General features: G+C 46.5%; 1 protein-coding gene across 2 annotated transcripts in view; it reads right to left on the bottom strand.

The window, feature by feature from the left end:
• LOC143841429 (ephrin type-B receptor 5) overlaps positions 1-16,104 on the bottom strand; it is a 181,860-nt gene that overhangs the window by 115,870 nt on the left and 49,886 nt on the right. The window lies entirely within an intron of this gene.

The raw sequence follows: 16,104 nt of genomic DNA, 5'->3' as shown, positions 1-16,104 counted from the left end.
GTAAATATTATATGACGTTTTATGTAAATCGGCCAGAGGCGTATGGAAGGGCGGTATAAAAATCTATCCATCTATCCATCTATCTAAAATAATAAATAAAAGGCTGAAAAAGGCTCACCTAGTCAGTCATGCCTAGGCCCTTAACTGTATGTATTTGAGTAATTGCCACATAACTAGGGATTCATGCAGTCCTTCCAGCCTCGTGTTCCAAACCGTCTCCAGCTGAAGAGAGGCGGAGAATGATTGTGCCACTTGCATTCACTGACACAAGAAAACACCGCAGTTTTATCAGTGCCGCCAGGCCTCACACCACAGTTAAGTATGAGGTTATCTCTTACTATGTTTGCAGAGCCGTGGGAGTCTTCGGCTACAGTTTGAAGTCGGTATCCAGTGGCTTCTTTACAGGCACTTTTAAATTTTTTTGCTAAGCTGCTGAGGATGTAAACGTGCAATGGCTGATGGCAAACTATGCTGGGCGTAAATGGCAATAAAACTACTGACTCTAAGATAGGGAAGGTTGGCATGCAATAATCCTGATCTGAAAGGGATACCTGCTTTACAAATAATAATATTTATTGCCTGCCTGCCCTCTGGGTTAAAAAAATCAATTTACATAATAGGATAAAATTGAATATCTAATATAAAACTGAATTGAATTTTAAAGGGACAGTTGCTTTACTACTGCTGCTGTTGCTGCTGCTGCTGCTGCTGCTGCTGCTGCTGCTGCTGCTACTACTACTACTACTACTACTACTACTACTACTACTACTACTTATTAGCCACCCTCTCTCTGGCGCCTTAGGGTGGGTTACAACAAATCAAATTATATAACAGGATAAATCTAGTATCTACTATAAAAACTATTGCATTAATTAATTAAGAGTACTACAAACTATTCCAGTTGAACTATTCAAAATCTTAAAGGACGATGCAATAAAAGTGCTACACTCAATATGCCAGCAAATTTGGAAAACTCAACAATGGCCACAGGATTGGAAAAGGTCAGTTTACATTCCAATCCCAAAGAAGGGCAATGCCAAAGAATGTTCAGACTACCGCACCATTGCACTCATTTCTCATGCTAGCAAAGTTATGCTCAAAATTGTACAAGCTAGGCTCCAGCAATATGTGAACCGAGAACTTTCAGAAGTACAGGCAGGATTTCGAAGAGGCAGAGGAACTAGAGATCAAATTGCCAATATACGCTGGATCATGGAGAAAGCTAGGGAGTTCCAGAAGAACATTTACTTCTGCTTCATTGACTATGCTAAAGCCTTTGATTGTGTGGAGCACAACAAATTGTGGCAAGTTCTTAAAGAGATGGGAACCAGAGCATCTTATTTGTCTCTTCGCGGTAGTGGGCGGTGGAGCCGGTCGGAGGCAGGTCAGAGGCGAAGGGCAGTCGCTCGGCGGGGAAGCAGGTTCCCCAGACCGCAGCGGCGTGGGCAAGCATCCTCCCTGGCAGCCATCTGGCGATGATGGTTGTTCGGGAGGACTGGACAGTTGGCGTCCGGGAGATGGGCCAAGATAACACTAGATAAAATTCCATAAACTCAGTCAGAACAGCTTTATCAGTGCTGTGACGAGCCCAAGGTCACCCAGCTGGTTGCATGTGGAGGGGGAGTGGGGAATCAAACCCGGCTCGCCAGATTAGAAATCCGCACTCCTAACCACTACACCAAGCTGCTATGTTCAATGCATGTTCTGCTGAACATGTGACTGAATGCACCTGAGTAGTAGTAGTTCAAGTTCCTTGACGTGTGAATGTCACTGAAATCTAATCCCATCATATCTGCTACAAGGCAATTTTACGTATATATTCCTTATAAATCCAAACACCTCTTTACCGCGTCTTCAAAGCAAATCCTCCTAATTGCCAAGCCATTGTCTCAGTCCCTGCCATCTTCAGTACCCAGCAACCTTCTAATATATTTGATTTCCTTAAGGTGAGGTTAATTATCATTGTAACATAAATTCGTTACATGTTTAATAAAGCACCCCACAGTCATAAGGCAGACAAGGCCTAGCAGCCGTAATTTACTGTGACATATCTGCCATTAGGTTGCTTTCAACAGAAATGCAATATAGAGATGCCTTTTTCCTCCCAAATTTAATCTTATTTCTTTCATCTAGAAGGGCAGCTGAATTGTATCTTTCCCATTTTCACAAGAACTTTAAAAAATATATAGTGTTTTGCTAGCGAAGCTTTACATAAATTGCAATGTTGTCTTAACAAGAAGGGCCCTGCTACACAGTAAGGGAAGCTGCATGGGTGGGTGAAAATGAGCAGGTTACACTGGTTAGGTGTAGTTGACACGCACGTCATGCCATTCATGTTCTTTCACCCCTTGCAAAGGGCAGATGTCGCACATATTTTTCCTAAAACATATTACAGGGCAGATGTAGCAGGAGAAAAGGTAAAGGTAAAGGTATCCCCTGTGCAAGCACCAAGTCATGTCTGACCCTTGGGGTGACGCCCTCTAGCGTTTTCATGGCAGACTCAATACGGGGTGGTTTGCCAGTGCCTTCCCCAGTCATTACCGCTTACCCCCCAGCAAGCTGGGTACTCATTTTACCGACCTCGGAAGGATGGAAGGCTGAGTCAACCTTGAGCCGGCTGCAGGGATCGAACTCCCAGCCTCATGGGGAAAGCTTTCAGACTGCTGCCTTACCACTCTGCGCCACAAGAGGCTCTCAGGAGAAAAAGGTTCTGGCAATTCCTCATTCAGACTTTCTCAACCAGGGTTTCATGAAACCTTGGGGTTCCTTGTTGGTCATAGAATGGGTGGGAGTAAATAAAATTTTTATAGATTAAAAAAATTTGTCAAACATTTAAAACCAAATATATAAAAGGCTGCCATGTAGAGCAGTGGTCGTCAACCACGGGGTTGCGGGCTGGGACTGGGCCGTCAATCACTTAGTACCCGGCCGCCACGCCTCCTCCTGCTCCTTTCCCCGCCGCTTGTGAGCCGCTCTTGCCAGCGCCCAACTCTTTTCCGGAGAGAGGAGGCGGGCACAGAAGTGGCTGGTGCTGCTGCTGCTGGAGGGGCGGGGGGCGAGGTAAGCGTGGTGCTGGAGGCAGCCACCTCCCACTCTCCAAAGCAGGAAGAAGTTCCTGACGGTCAGAGTGGTTTCTCAGTGGAACAGGCTTCCTTGGGAGGTGGTGGGTTCTCCATCTTTGGAAATGTTTAAACAGAGGCTGGATAGCCATCTGATGGAGAGGCTGATTCTGTGAAGGCTCAAGGGGGTGGCAGGTTACAGTGGATGAGTGATAGGGTTGTGAGTTTCCTGCACAGTACAGAGGGTTGGACTAGATGGCCCAGAAGGTCCCTTCCAATTTTGTTGTTCTATGATTCTATGATTTATAGGGTGATATGACCATTTATGGTCATGTCAATCCACCCACCCTCTTCCCAAAATGGCCAATGATGGGCCTGGAGGGGGTGGGAAGGGGAGGGGTGCCAGGTGGGTGTGTCCACAGCTCTGCTTCCTAACCATATTCTGCATCATCGCACCACTTCTGGGGTTTCTCTAAGCCTGAGGAATATTTCAGGGATTTCTCAGCAGTAAAAGAAAGCTGAGAAAGGCTGTCCTGTAGTCCCAAGAAACATTATAGTAAAAATAACGGACACACCATGTTGTAAGGCAGACCTCAACAATTTGGTGCAAAATAACCAGGGGAAAAAGTGGCCCAGCCATGTCTTCTAAACCTCCAGGCCAGCTGCAAGTTCTGTGCGCATGCGTAGATGAGCCAGAAAGCCAAACATTTGGTCTGGCGCTCAAATTTTTTGACGGATGCCAAGGTTTGGGAAGCAGAAACCCACCGCGAAATAGCCACTTATGCATTACTTAAATATTGATACTTTTTCTCTAGCAAAAAGCTCTCAAGGGAGATTTCCATTTTAAAAAACAAACTACCACAAAAGCAGCCATCTCAAACAGCTTTCCACAAAAAGTAAGTTTAAAAACCCAGCAAAAACAAACCAACCAACGAATGGAAACAATCGAGTTCAAACGCTAGACTCATAAAATGCCACAGAGAGGTTTAACAATTCAGCAGGGTGGATACCCTTTGGGGGGGGGGGGGGAAGGACGGGTTGTGGGTGAGGTTGCCAACCTCCAGGAGGGGGCTGGAGATTTTCTTTAATTACAACAGGGACCCAGGCAACAGAAATCAGTTCTCCTGGAGAAAATGGCCACTTTAGAAGGTGCGCTTCATGACATTACACTCCACTGAGACCCCCTTCCTCCCCAAACTCCGCCCTCTTTGGCTCCACCCCCCAAATCTCCAAGTATTTCCCAACCCAGAACAGATAATCCTACTTGTGGGTGCTTTATCAAAGCAGAACCCAGCCCACGCACCTAAGTTCATGGGAGAATACCAACACCAAGAAGGCCCTGCGCCTTTTGGCAACACCAAGCAGAGAAACTCCAGTTTACCGAGAGATTGTTTATAGACAGTCTTCAAGGGACCAATGCACCTCTGTGGGGCAAAGGCAATCCTGGCACAGCAGCACCAGAGACTCAAACGCTGGCCAACTGCACCTTCAAGGTATGGACCTGTCCAGAGGAGGGCGTTTGAAACCCTTGATCCATTTCCTCTTTATAGGAATGGATATCTCTAGAATCAAGGTAAAGGATGGAAATGAGGAGGTGCTTGTAAGTTTGCATGAATCTAGACAGTATATGCATGCGCTGTAGGGTTGCAACTCCTGGTTGGGAAATTCTTGGGAGACCTGAGGAAAATGCCCTGGGGGAGAGTGGTGCTTGGAGCACAGGAGGAGCTTCATGGTGAATAATACCATAGAGGCCAGATGTCCCAGACATCTTCTCCAGGGGAACTGATTGCTTTTATACACAGTTCAGCTCTAATTCCAGGAGATCTCCAGGCTTCACCTGCAGGGTGGCAACCGACATCTGTGCTTGGCCTATGTTCTAGGGGCAAATGCAGCTTCCTTTTCCTTTAAAGGGGAATTTGTTCTTATGGCAAAAGGGAGGCCTTATAGTACTGTGCATGCAGCAACCTGTGTTGGAAACTTCAGCAGGATCAGTGCGAATCTCATTAGCCCCAGCTTTCAGCAGCCAGGGCAGGCTCCTGCGACTTAATATCAACCAGAGAATTGCAGAAGCAGAACCATGCCCAGGCACTTGCCTAGTAATAAGGCAGAGCTGATTGCCACCACAGGCTCCGATGCACCCTCAAAATCTCACCATGCACCGCAATATAAAAAAATCAGAAGGCAACGGCTGCAATCGCAACTTTTAAGAACAGCTATCAGTCCTACGTTCTGGAGCACCTGTAGTTGGCAAATGGTCTTCAAGGGCAGCACCAAGTAACAAGGCAACAGTAGTCTAATCTAGCATTTACCAAGAGTTTCTTCCTACGCACTTTAAGGTCCATGGGTGAGGAAGGGGAAGTAAGTCTGGTGGACAGAGTGCCAGAAATGGTTTCAATCCCCAGCCACACAGCTCATTAAGTTATGTCTTCATTCAGCTGCCCCCTGACTCAGGCAAACAAATAATAGATGGATGGATGGATGGATGGATGGATGGATGGATGGATGGATGGATGGATGGATGGATGGATGGATGGGAGACATACATACATACAGACAGACAAGACAGACAGACAGACAGACAGACAGAGGGGTTTGCTCCCTGCTCAGTTACTTACAATATGCCAGTTTTCACTTTGCCTGCTATAAAGATTTTTACAAAATTTATGTCTTCAGCAAGCATACCTTTTGGCTGTTTGTTCTTCTAACGTTTTATTGCATCTACTGTTATAGTTATGAGGCATATCTTTCATGTAATGCGTTTTGATTTAGAGTATAAGCATGATATGTGCAGGGAAATGTACTGGGGTTTATTTTTACTTGCAATAGCCTTTGGCTCGACGCAGTGCATTGGTTGGCTGGCTGACAAAAGGGGATGCAAAAGCGTGTGGGCAAATGCAAGCCCTGAAAGAGACGCCAGGCCGGAGAGCCACATAAAACTCGGCTTGGATCTGCTCTCAGCTGAAGGGAGCCAGCGCAGGGCACTTCAGGAAGAGAGGCACAACAGACCTTTGCTTTGACTAATTGTTTGGCATTCCGCCAAGGGACAGTAAACACAAGGAGACTTGTTTCTTGGGAGAAACCAGCTGCTTGCAACTTCAGACGCGGCCCGAATGAAGGTTCCCTGTCCAATATTTTCCAGATATAATCAGGCTAACTTGGCCATCTTTCCTGGGACCAGAATATGTGGATGTGGTTGCAAATGGCAAGGTGTTTTATTTAGCACATTTTAATCCTGTTCTTGGCAGGAGGAACACACGCCCCACTCCTCTCCTTTTTATCTTCACAAGAGTCAGCGGGCTGAGGCACAGCGACTGTCCCAAGACACGGGGCAAATTTTGCGGCAGAGTCAGGTTTTTAACCCGGCTCTCCTACACCCACCCTATCTAAAACTGAATACAGTGTTGAGAATAGTTGAGGCCAGGGCGGTGACCGGAGTTTTGAACTGTATATCCCGCCCTACTTTTTAACAATCAAGGCCTCCTGGTCATCTTTGCCTAGGGTCATCAGCACGGGCCCATAAGCTAGAACGGCAAGGTTGGGTTTACAAGGGCTATAGATCCTAAATCGGCCGCCATCTGTTGTTGCATATGTTGTTCGTTTGTCTGTATGGGGGTTTCATGGGGCTTTTATACTGTAATTTTATTGTTTTATTCTGTGAACCGCCACAAGACGGCTTTTGTCAAAAGTGGCGGCATACAAATTGAAAGATGGGTGGAAGGAAGGAAGGAATTAGCTTGCCGACTAGGGGAAAGAGTTCCAATCTCTCCCATGTTCCCAAAGCCAAAGAATTAGGAGGATTGTACCCTTTCTCCAACCAGACACTCGATGTTCCTTCTCCTAATCTCCTAATCTCACTAATCGTCTTCTCCAGAGGTAGTCAAACTGCGGCCCTCCAGATGTCCATGGACTACAATTCCCAGAAGCCCCTGCCAGCATTTGCTGGCAGGGGCTTTTGGGAATTGTAGTCCATGGACATCTGGAGGGCTGCAGTTTGACTACCCCTGCTCTTCTCCATCCCTCTTTATCCCCCCCGTGACCCCCACTGTCGCTCCCAGAAGCTTTATTCAGATCTCCCTATATTTTATTCCTCCTTTCCAAGTGGCTCTTTCCAGAGGCTTTTATGTGAGTTCGGAGAACTATTCCTCACAAAACAATTCAGGTCGGTGGTACTTACGATACTTAAGAGCCCATCAAGAGCCAGTTTAAACTCTTATGATTTTCTAAACGCAGAAAAAATACTGGAATATAAATGGCCAAGAGCACAGGCAGTTGCCGCCAATTTGTACCACACGGCTGGCTGTGAACGACACAGCCCCATTTTCCTCACATGAATACAACAGGAGTGGTTCATCCTGCCATGTATACTCAACCAATGAAAGATACATGAGCTTTTTACTAGCATCACCAGCTATGAGGTGGGAAATTGCAGGAGATCTGGGACAGAGTCCAGGGATGGCAATCTTTGGGGAGGGGGCAGAGCTCAGCAGCAGACCCCCTCCAAAGCTGCCATTTTCTCCCAGGGAACTGCTCTCTGTAGTGCGGACAGCAATGGTAGAACAATTGCAGGCCCCACCTGGAGACACGGGAATGAGCCTTGAGAAAAATCTGAGGCAAACGATGGAAAGGAATGTAAATAATGTAGTTTACTCTGACCCCAAAGTCTTAACAGCAAAGTTTCCTGAAATATTTTCAGGAAATATTCCTTTCTTCGCCTGGAAGGAGGAGAATCATTGTCTCAGCTCTTCAGGTGCGATGAAACGGCTCTGAAGAAAGGAATAGCTCTGATCGATGGCATTATTTCGGAAGGATTCATTAATCCGACCACGCCTGAGGCTATTCCATTAAACTGCATTATTCACATTCCTTTTCATTGTTTGCCTCTCGTGGGATTTTCTCAACCTCCCCCCTGGAGGTTGGCAACCAGCTGTTGCAATAAACTTGCAAATGGATCCTTTCACTTCAGCTGAGGCGCTTTCTGACAGGCCGGCGTTCTGCACCCTCAACACCCAACACCAATCTTCCTGCCCTCCCCCATTTCCTCTCCAACCTCTCTCTTTCCCTTCTCATTAATCCTCTTCTCCCGTCCTCTTTGCCCCCCCCCCTTGCCCACGACCCCCGTTGTCGCTTCCAGAGTCTTTGCACAGACCCCCTTCCTCCTCTCCCTATATTTTATTCCTCCTTTCCAGCCGGCTCTTTCCCGAGGCTTTCATGTGTGAGAGAAAGATGACTATTCCTCACAAAACAGTTCAGGTCAGTGAGCACATGCGGCCGCAGGGATTTTCCGTGGCCCGACAACGGGGCTGCTGACAGCACCTCTGCTCTTCCCTCTCCAACACTCAGGTTATTTCACATTCCCTCACGCTCCGCCTGCCCTCAGCCTTCCCCAGCTCCTGTCCCTAGCCTGCTGATTCAACACAACCTAGGCTCCCTGTAAGCAACACACCCCGTGTCCTCCACACTCACATTCGGGGCTGCCATGGCAACCCAAAGGGTAGAACACAAAGGTCTGAAAACCCAAAATTTGTTGGATATTGTAACTCTGTGTGCAAGAGGATCTGGTAGAGAAAGGGTCAAGTACGGTTCGCAGTTGGCCCCATCCTCTCATCGGTTAGATGCTGAGCCTTTTTGGCTCTCTTCCATTTCATTTTATTTAGGACCGCTCTTCTTCTCTTTCTTACCTGGGCTTGGAGTTAACCTTTTTGAAGTTAATTTCTTCCATGATAAGTTAACTGTACCTACATGACTGTGTCATGTAAGATGTGCTTCTATTTTTTGTAAGTAAAATGTCTTTCTCTTGTTACCATTGGTGTCAGATCATCTTTGTCATTTGTTTGAACATAAGGTTTGTGGCGCAGAGTGGTAAGGCAGCAACATGCTGTCTGAAGCTGTCTGCCCATGAGGTTGGGAGTTCGATCCCAGCAGCCAGCTCAAGATTGACTCGGCCTTCCATCCTTCCGAGATCGGTAAAATGAGTATCCAGCTTGCTGGGGGGTAAACGATAATGACTGGGGAAGTCACTGGCAAACCACCCCATATTGAGTCTGCCATGAAAACGCTAGAGGGCGTCACCCCAAGGGTCAGACATGACCCGGTACTTGCACAGGGGGTACCTTTACCTTTACCTTAAGGTTGCCAGCTAAGAGTAGAGAAATACCTGGAGCTGGGAGTGGGTGGGATTTGGAGCAGGGAGGGACCTTAGTGGAGTAGAATGCTACAGAGTCCACCCTCCAAAGCAGCCGTCTTCTCCAGGGAACTGATCTCTGTTGCCTGGAGATGAGTTATCAAACCAGGGGATCTCCAGACCCCACCTGGAGGCTTGCATCCGTATTTGAATAGCATTTTCCCCTGAACCAGAAACGTAGATGATCAGAGATACCGTGTAAAGCTTCTGTGCCTCCAAGGCAAATTATTTTTTTTTACATTTAGCTCAATAAAGGCAACCTTCAGAAGAAACCCTGCTTACTCATTAGAATGCTGGGAGACTCTGTTACCCACAATCCTCTTGATAGTGAGATCACCCTTTTGTCTGAATGGAGCAGTGTGCCGATTTGCCAGTTTGGGCACAGAAATCACGTCAGGTTGAGAGTAGGCCTTCACATGTAACAAATGTGAGGGGTGGGGGGCGGAGGGAGGAGAGACACACCCATCGCCCTAGCCATACAAATTAGCAATTGCACAAATTCAGAGGATTGTGGGTAGTGCACACGCCTGAGAAGGGCTACACTTGGATCCTATGTAGGATTTCCATGGACAGAAGGGTGGGGTGATATGCACTGATTGTCCACTCTGGGTTGGAAATTTTGGGAGCAGGACCTGGGAAAGGCACAGTTTGGGGGAGGGGAGGGTGTCCCAAAACAGGATCTCATGCCCACTCCGCCCGCCCACCTGAAACTCAGAGACAGAGTTTGTGGCTTGGCTGCAGGCACCACCCACTGCCACGGTACTCTGCATGTTGCACACATCTGCTCAACAGCTGGCTCTGCAAGTTTTTTGGGGGGAGGGAGCCACTGTGCACAATGGTGGTGGGCAGTGTCTGGGGCAGAGCTGCAAATGCCAGTTCTGTGAGTCTAAGGTGTGGGGGGAGCAGGTGTGAGATTTGCAGAGTTATGTCTGCAGCGGAGGCACAAACACAGGCTCCAATAGTTTATTTGAGGGGGGGGGGGCAGGCATGCACGACAGCAGCAGGCGGCACCTGCAGAGAAGCTACAAATGCTGTTCTGCAAGTTTGGGGTGGGGGTGAAGATTGGGGAGATTCCCTCACTTTATCTCTAAAGTGGGGGGGGGTGCCAAATTTGGGGGTGGATCTGCCAGCGTGGATCTGGCATCCATAGTCAGTTGTCATTCTGGAAGAACCCCAGGCCTGATCTGGCGGATGGGAAATGCTACCTCCAGTTCTCCTCTCATGCTGGTCCTGGGAGCCCCTTTGCCTGAGGAGCAGCATTTTGGGAATCCCTTGAGGCCACAGTAGGATGGGGGAAGCAAAGACGTCTCATTCCGCTAACAGAAATCTTTCCCACCAGTGGAGATTTACTAAGGACGATCCAAACCACACGTGCTTCAGCTCCTTCTCAAAGGAACGCCATTCCCCGAGGAAACTCAAAGCACCTGCTCTCTTGTTTTGGCAAGTTTACACCGGCATCTAAATGGAGAGATTAGACTCTAAAGCAAATGTCATATTGGCTGATTTGGTTTTGTTACATTTTTTTTCTTTGCAGCTGATTATTTTTTTCAAAAAGCATTGCCGTTCCTTGCGTGCTTCTTTGCCGCTTCAAGAGAACAATAAGAGCCGACAGAAGCATTTAAATGAAAAATAAATGCACAAAATTTAATTAGTCTGGTGGGGACAGAGCGTCCGCATGGGGAACCTTGAATGGCGGCCTTTTTATCATCCAATTGCCAATAAAACATGTAGAACTGTCATATTCTTTTCTCTCTCTTCCACCCGGCGCTCTCCACACCACCACGATATTAAAAATGAACTACCCTAGAGATACAAGGGCAGAATCTAAAATCACTCTCTGTTACTTTGCCCCAGCCAATAAGAATGTCACTGGTTTCCACTGACATTTTCTTTTTGTGGTCATATTTCTCACAAGAATCTGGAAACGACACAGTAGGTGTACAGCATGAGGTGTACCAGTCAGTTCTGAGCAGTGAGCAAGATCTGAATTTAAAAGGTTGTGAATTCCAAAATAAGGTTCTGAGAACCCTTCTCAAAGGAAGTGCAAAATTTAAGTCTCTCTTGTTTCAATGAGTTTAGGTCTCCAGCTAAATGGGGAGCCTGGCCAGATTGCTTTCAAAATTTTTAATGATTGATTTGGTGCTTGTTTGTTTGCAAATGATCTTTCTAGTGCTCCATTTTATTTTATTTTTTCTCGCTGTTTGACAGGATACAATCTTTTTTTAAAAAATAAGAAATAAATTAATGGAATTACGAATTACAGCAGATTCCTGTACAAACTTCCTTTTACCACTAGGCCACAGCCTTAAAATCCACATTCATTTAAAAATAATAGTTTTTCTTCTTTGGATTTTTGGCACCTGGGCCATCCAGGTTAGAACCACCTCTATCCAGCTGTAGATAAATCAAGTGACCCTCAGTGCCCATTAGCCATGAATCAAGTTATACTCAAGTTGTCCTGTTTTGAGTGGCCCGACCTTGTCGTATTCCAGAAGCTAAGCAGGGTTAGTCCCGGTCAATATTTAGATGGGAGACCATCAAGGAAGCCCAGGGTCACTGAGCAGAGGCAGGCAATGGCAAAACCTGAACACCTCTTGCCTTGAAAACCCTATGGGGTGGCCACAAGTTGGCTATGACCTGGTGACCAAAAAACCCAACTATTTAGACCAGGGGTAGTCAACCTGTGGTCCTCCAGATGTTCATGGACTACAATTCCCATGAGCCCCTGCCAGCGTTTGCTGGCAGGGGCTCATGGGAATTGTAGTCCATGAACATCTGGAGGACCACAGGTCGATTACCCCTGATTTAGACCACAAACACACAAAGGGATGCCATTCCCCAGGTGGGACATGAAGATCTCCTGGAATTATGGCTCATCTCCAGACTAAAAGAGACCAGTTCCCCTGGAGGAAGTGGCTGCTTTGGAGGATGGATTCTGTAGCATTACACTCCACCGAGGCCCCTCCCTGCCCCAAATCTCATCCGATCCTGGCTCCAGCCCAAAGTTTTGAGGTATTTCCCAACCCAGCAACGCTTTTGTTGTTATGTGCGAAGTCGTGTCCGACCCATCGCGACCCCATGGACAATGATCCTCCAGGCCTTCCTGTCCTCTACCATTCCCCGGAGTCCATTTAAGTTTGCACCTACTGCTTCAGTGACTCCATCCAGCCACCTCATTCTCTGTCGTCCCCTTCTTCTTTTGCCCTCGATCGCTCCCAGCATTAGGCTCTTCTCCAGGGAGTCCTTCCTTCTCATGAGGTGGCCAAAATATTTGAGTTTCATCTTCAGGATCTGGCCTTCTAAAGAGCAGTCAGGGCTGATCTCCTCTAGGACTGACCGGTTTGTTCGCCTTGCAGTCCAAGGGACTCGCAAGAGTCTTCTCCAGCACCAGAGTTCAAAAGCCTCAATTCTTTGACGCTCGGCCTTCCTTATGGTCCAACTTTCGCAGCCATACATTGCAACTGGGAAGACCATAGCCTTGACTAAACGCACTTTTGTTGGCAGGGTGATGTCTCTGCTTTTTAGGATGCTGTCTAGATTTGCCATAGCTTTCCTCCCCAGGAGCAAGCGTCTTTTAATATCTTTGCTGCAGTCCCCATCTGCAGTGATCTTGGAGCCCAGGAAAATAAAATCTGTCACTATCTCCATTTCTTCCCCTTCTATTTGCCAGGAATTGAGAGGGCCGGATGCCATGATCTTTGTTTTCTTGATGTTGAGTTTCAAGCCAACTTTTGCACTCTCCTCCTTCACCCGCATCAACAGGCTCTTTAGTTCCTCTTCACTTTCTGCCATTAGAGTGGTATCATCTGCATATCTGAGGTTGTTGATATTTCTCCCTGCAATCTTGATCCCAATTTGTGACTCCTCTAATCCCGCATTTCTCATGATGTGCTCTGCATACAAGTTAAATAGGCAAGGCGACAGTATACAGCCTTGCCGAACTCCTTTCTCAATTTTGAACCAGTCAGTGATTCCATGTTCAGTTCTCACTGTTGCTTCTTGACCTGCATATAAATTTCTCAAGAGACAAATAAGATGTTCTGGTATTCCCATCTCTTTAAGAACTTGCCACAATTTGTTGTGCTCCACACAATCAAAGGCTTTAGCATAGTCAATGAAGCAGAAGTAGACGTTCTTCTGGTACTCCCTAGCTTTCTCCATGATCCAGCGTATGTTGGCAATTTGATCTCTAGTTCCTCTGCCTCTTCGAAATCCTGCCTGTACTTCTGGAAGTTCTCGGTCCACATATTGCTGGAGCCTAGCTTGTAGGATTTTGAGCATAACTTTGCTAGCATGAGAAATTAGTGCGATGGTGCGGTAGTTTGAACATTCTTTGGCATTGCCCTTCTTTGGGATTGGAATGTAAACTGACCTTTTCCAATCCTGTGGCCATTGTTGAGTTTTCCAAATTTGCTGGCATATTGAGTGTAGCACTTTTACTGCATCGTCCTTTAAGATTTTGAATAGTTCAACTGGAATGCTGTCACTACCACTAGCTTTATTGTTGCTCAGACTTCCTAAGGCCCATTTGACTTCACATTCCAGGATGTCTGGCTCCAGTTCAGTAACTACCCCATTGTGGTCATCAGGGATGTTAAGCTCGCTCTTATATAGTTCTTCTGTATAATTTTGCCACCTTTGTTTAATCTCTTCTGCTTCTGTGAGGTCCCTACCATTTTGGTCCCTTATCATACCCACCTTTGCATGAAACGTTCTCTTCATATCTCCAATTTTCTTGAAAAGATCTCTGGTCCTCCCCATTCTATTGTTTTCTTCTATTTGTTTGCACTGTTCATTTAAGAAGGCATTCTTATCTCTTCTAGCTTTTCTCTGGAATTCTGCATTCAATTGGGTGTATCTTTCTCTTTCTCCCTTGCCTTTCACTTCCCTTCTCTCCTTAGCTATTTGTAAAGCTTCCTCAGACAGCCATTTTGATTTCTTGCATTTCTTTTTCTTTGGGATGGTTTTAGTTGCTACCTCTTGTACAATGTTGCGAACCTCCGTCCATAGTTCTTCAGGCACTCTGTCTATCAGATCTAATTCCTTAAATCTATTTGTCACCTCCACTGTGTATTCGTCGGGGATATGATTTAGTTCATACCTGAGTGGCCTAGTGCTTTTCCCTACTTTCTTCAATTTAAGCCTAAATTTTGCAACAAGAAGCTCATGATCTGAACCACAATCAGCTCCTGGTCTTGTTTTTATTGACTGGATAGAACTTTTCCATCTTTGGCTGCAGAGCACATAGTCAATCTGATTTCTGTGTTGACCGTCTGGTGATGTCCATGTGTAGAGTCGTCTCTTGGGTTGCTGGAAAAGAGTGTTTGCTATGACCATTGTATTCTCTTGACAAAATTCTACCAGCCTGTGCCCTGCTTCATTTTGTACTCCAAGGCCAAACTTGCCTGTTATCCCGGTTATCTTTTGGCTTCCTACTTTAGCATTCCAATCCCCCATGATGATAAGCACATCATTTTTGGGCGTTGCTTCTAGAAGGTGTTGTAGGGCTTCATAGAACTGATCAACTTCATCCTCTTCAGCAGCAGTGGTTGGGGCGTAGACCTGGATCACTGTGATGTTGAATGGTTTGCCTTGGATTCGAACTGAGATCATTCTGTCATTTTGGGGATTGTATCCCAAGACTGCTTTTCCTACTCTCTTATTGATTATGAATGCTACTCCATTTCTTCTGCGAGATTCTTGTCCACAGTAGTATACCTGATGGTCATCTGAATTAAATTCACCCATTCCTGTCCATTTTAGTTCACTGATTCCTAAAATGTCGATGTTCAGTCTTCTCATTTCTTGTTTAACCACGTCCAGCTTGCCTTGATTCATGGATCTGACGTTCCAGGTTCCTATGGAATAAAAATCTTTACAGCATCGGACTGTCTTTTCGCCACCAGTTACTTCCACAACTGAGCGTCCTTTCGGCTTTGGCCCAGCCGCTTCATTCATTCTGGCGCTACTCGTACTAGCCGTCTGCTCATCCCCAGTAGCATATTGGACACCTTCCGACCTGAGGGGCTCATCTTCCAGCGTCATATCGTTATGCCTATTGGAACTGTCCATAGAGTTTTCATGGCAAAGATACTGGAGTGGTTTGCCATTTCCTTCTCCAGTGGATCACCTTTTGTCAGAGCTCTCAGCTATGACCTGTCCGTCTTGGGTGGCCCTGCACGGTATAGCTCATAGCTTCACTGAACTACGCAAGCCCCCTTGCCACAACAAGGCAGCGATCCTTGAAGGGGGCCAGCAACGCTACACACATGTAATCAACTATGAGGAATGGAGCAGCACCATTCCCCCCAACCAACAGGATCTTCGTGGCTGGCTACGTAGAAAACTATAACCTAAACACGGAAATTGTGCAGTACGTCAACGTTCACGGCTCATCAAGAATCATTCTCTAGCCATCAAAACCCTCTGAGCCGCCCTCGAGCATGTGTATACACGTGTGTGTGCATGCCAAGTGCCATCAAGTCACAGATTACTTGCGGTGATCCCAAAAGGATTTTCAAGGCAATCCTAGCCTTCCTTCGTGGTCTTCCATCCAAACGCTAACCAGGAACAGCCCAGAATAGTTTCTGACATCTTACAAGATCGTGCTATCTGGCCTAGCCAGGACCCATTCTGCATACACTAGATAATGCACTTTCAATGCACTTTCAAAGTAGATTTACTTGTTTGGAACAGGAAAATCCAGCTACAAATCACATTGAAATTGCATTATCCAATGTGTGCAGAATAGGCCCAGGTCAGGGTCAGCTCCATGAGCCTGTAGATACATCAGTACCCATTAGCCAGGAATAGAAAAGACGGACCTCTCTTCACCTGGCACAGCACAACCTGGCCGCATCGAAT

The sequence above is a fragment of the Paroedura picta genome, chromosome 7 (assembly GCF_049243985.1).
Source record: "Paroedura picta isolate Pp20150507F chromosome 7, Ppicta_v3.0, whole genome shotgun sequence".
Taxonomy (NCBI): Eukaryota; Metazoa; Chordata; class Lepidosauria; order Squamata; family Gekkonidae; genus Paroedura; species Paroedura picta.
Note: the sequence above shows the minus strand (reverse complement) of the source record. Positions and strands in the feature narration are given on the sequence as shown.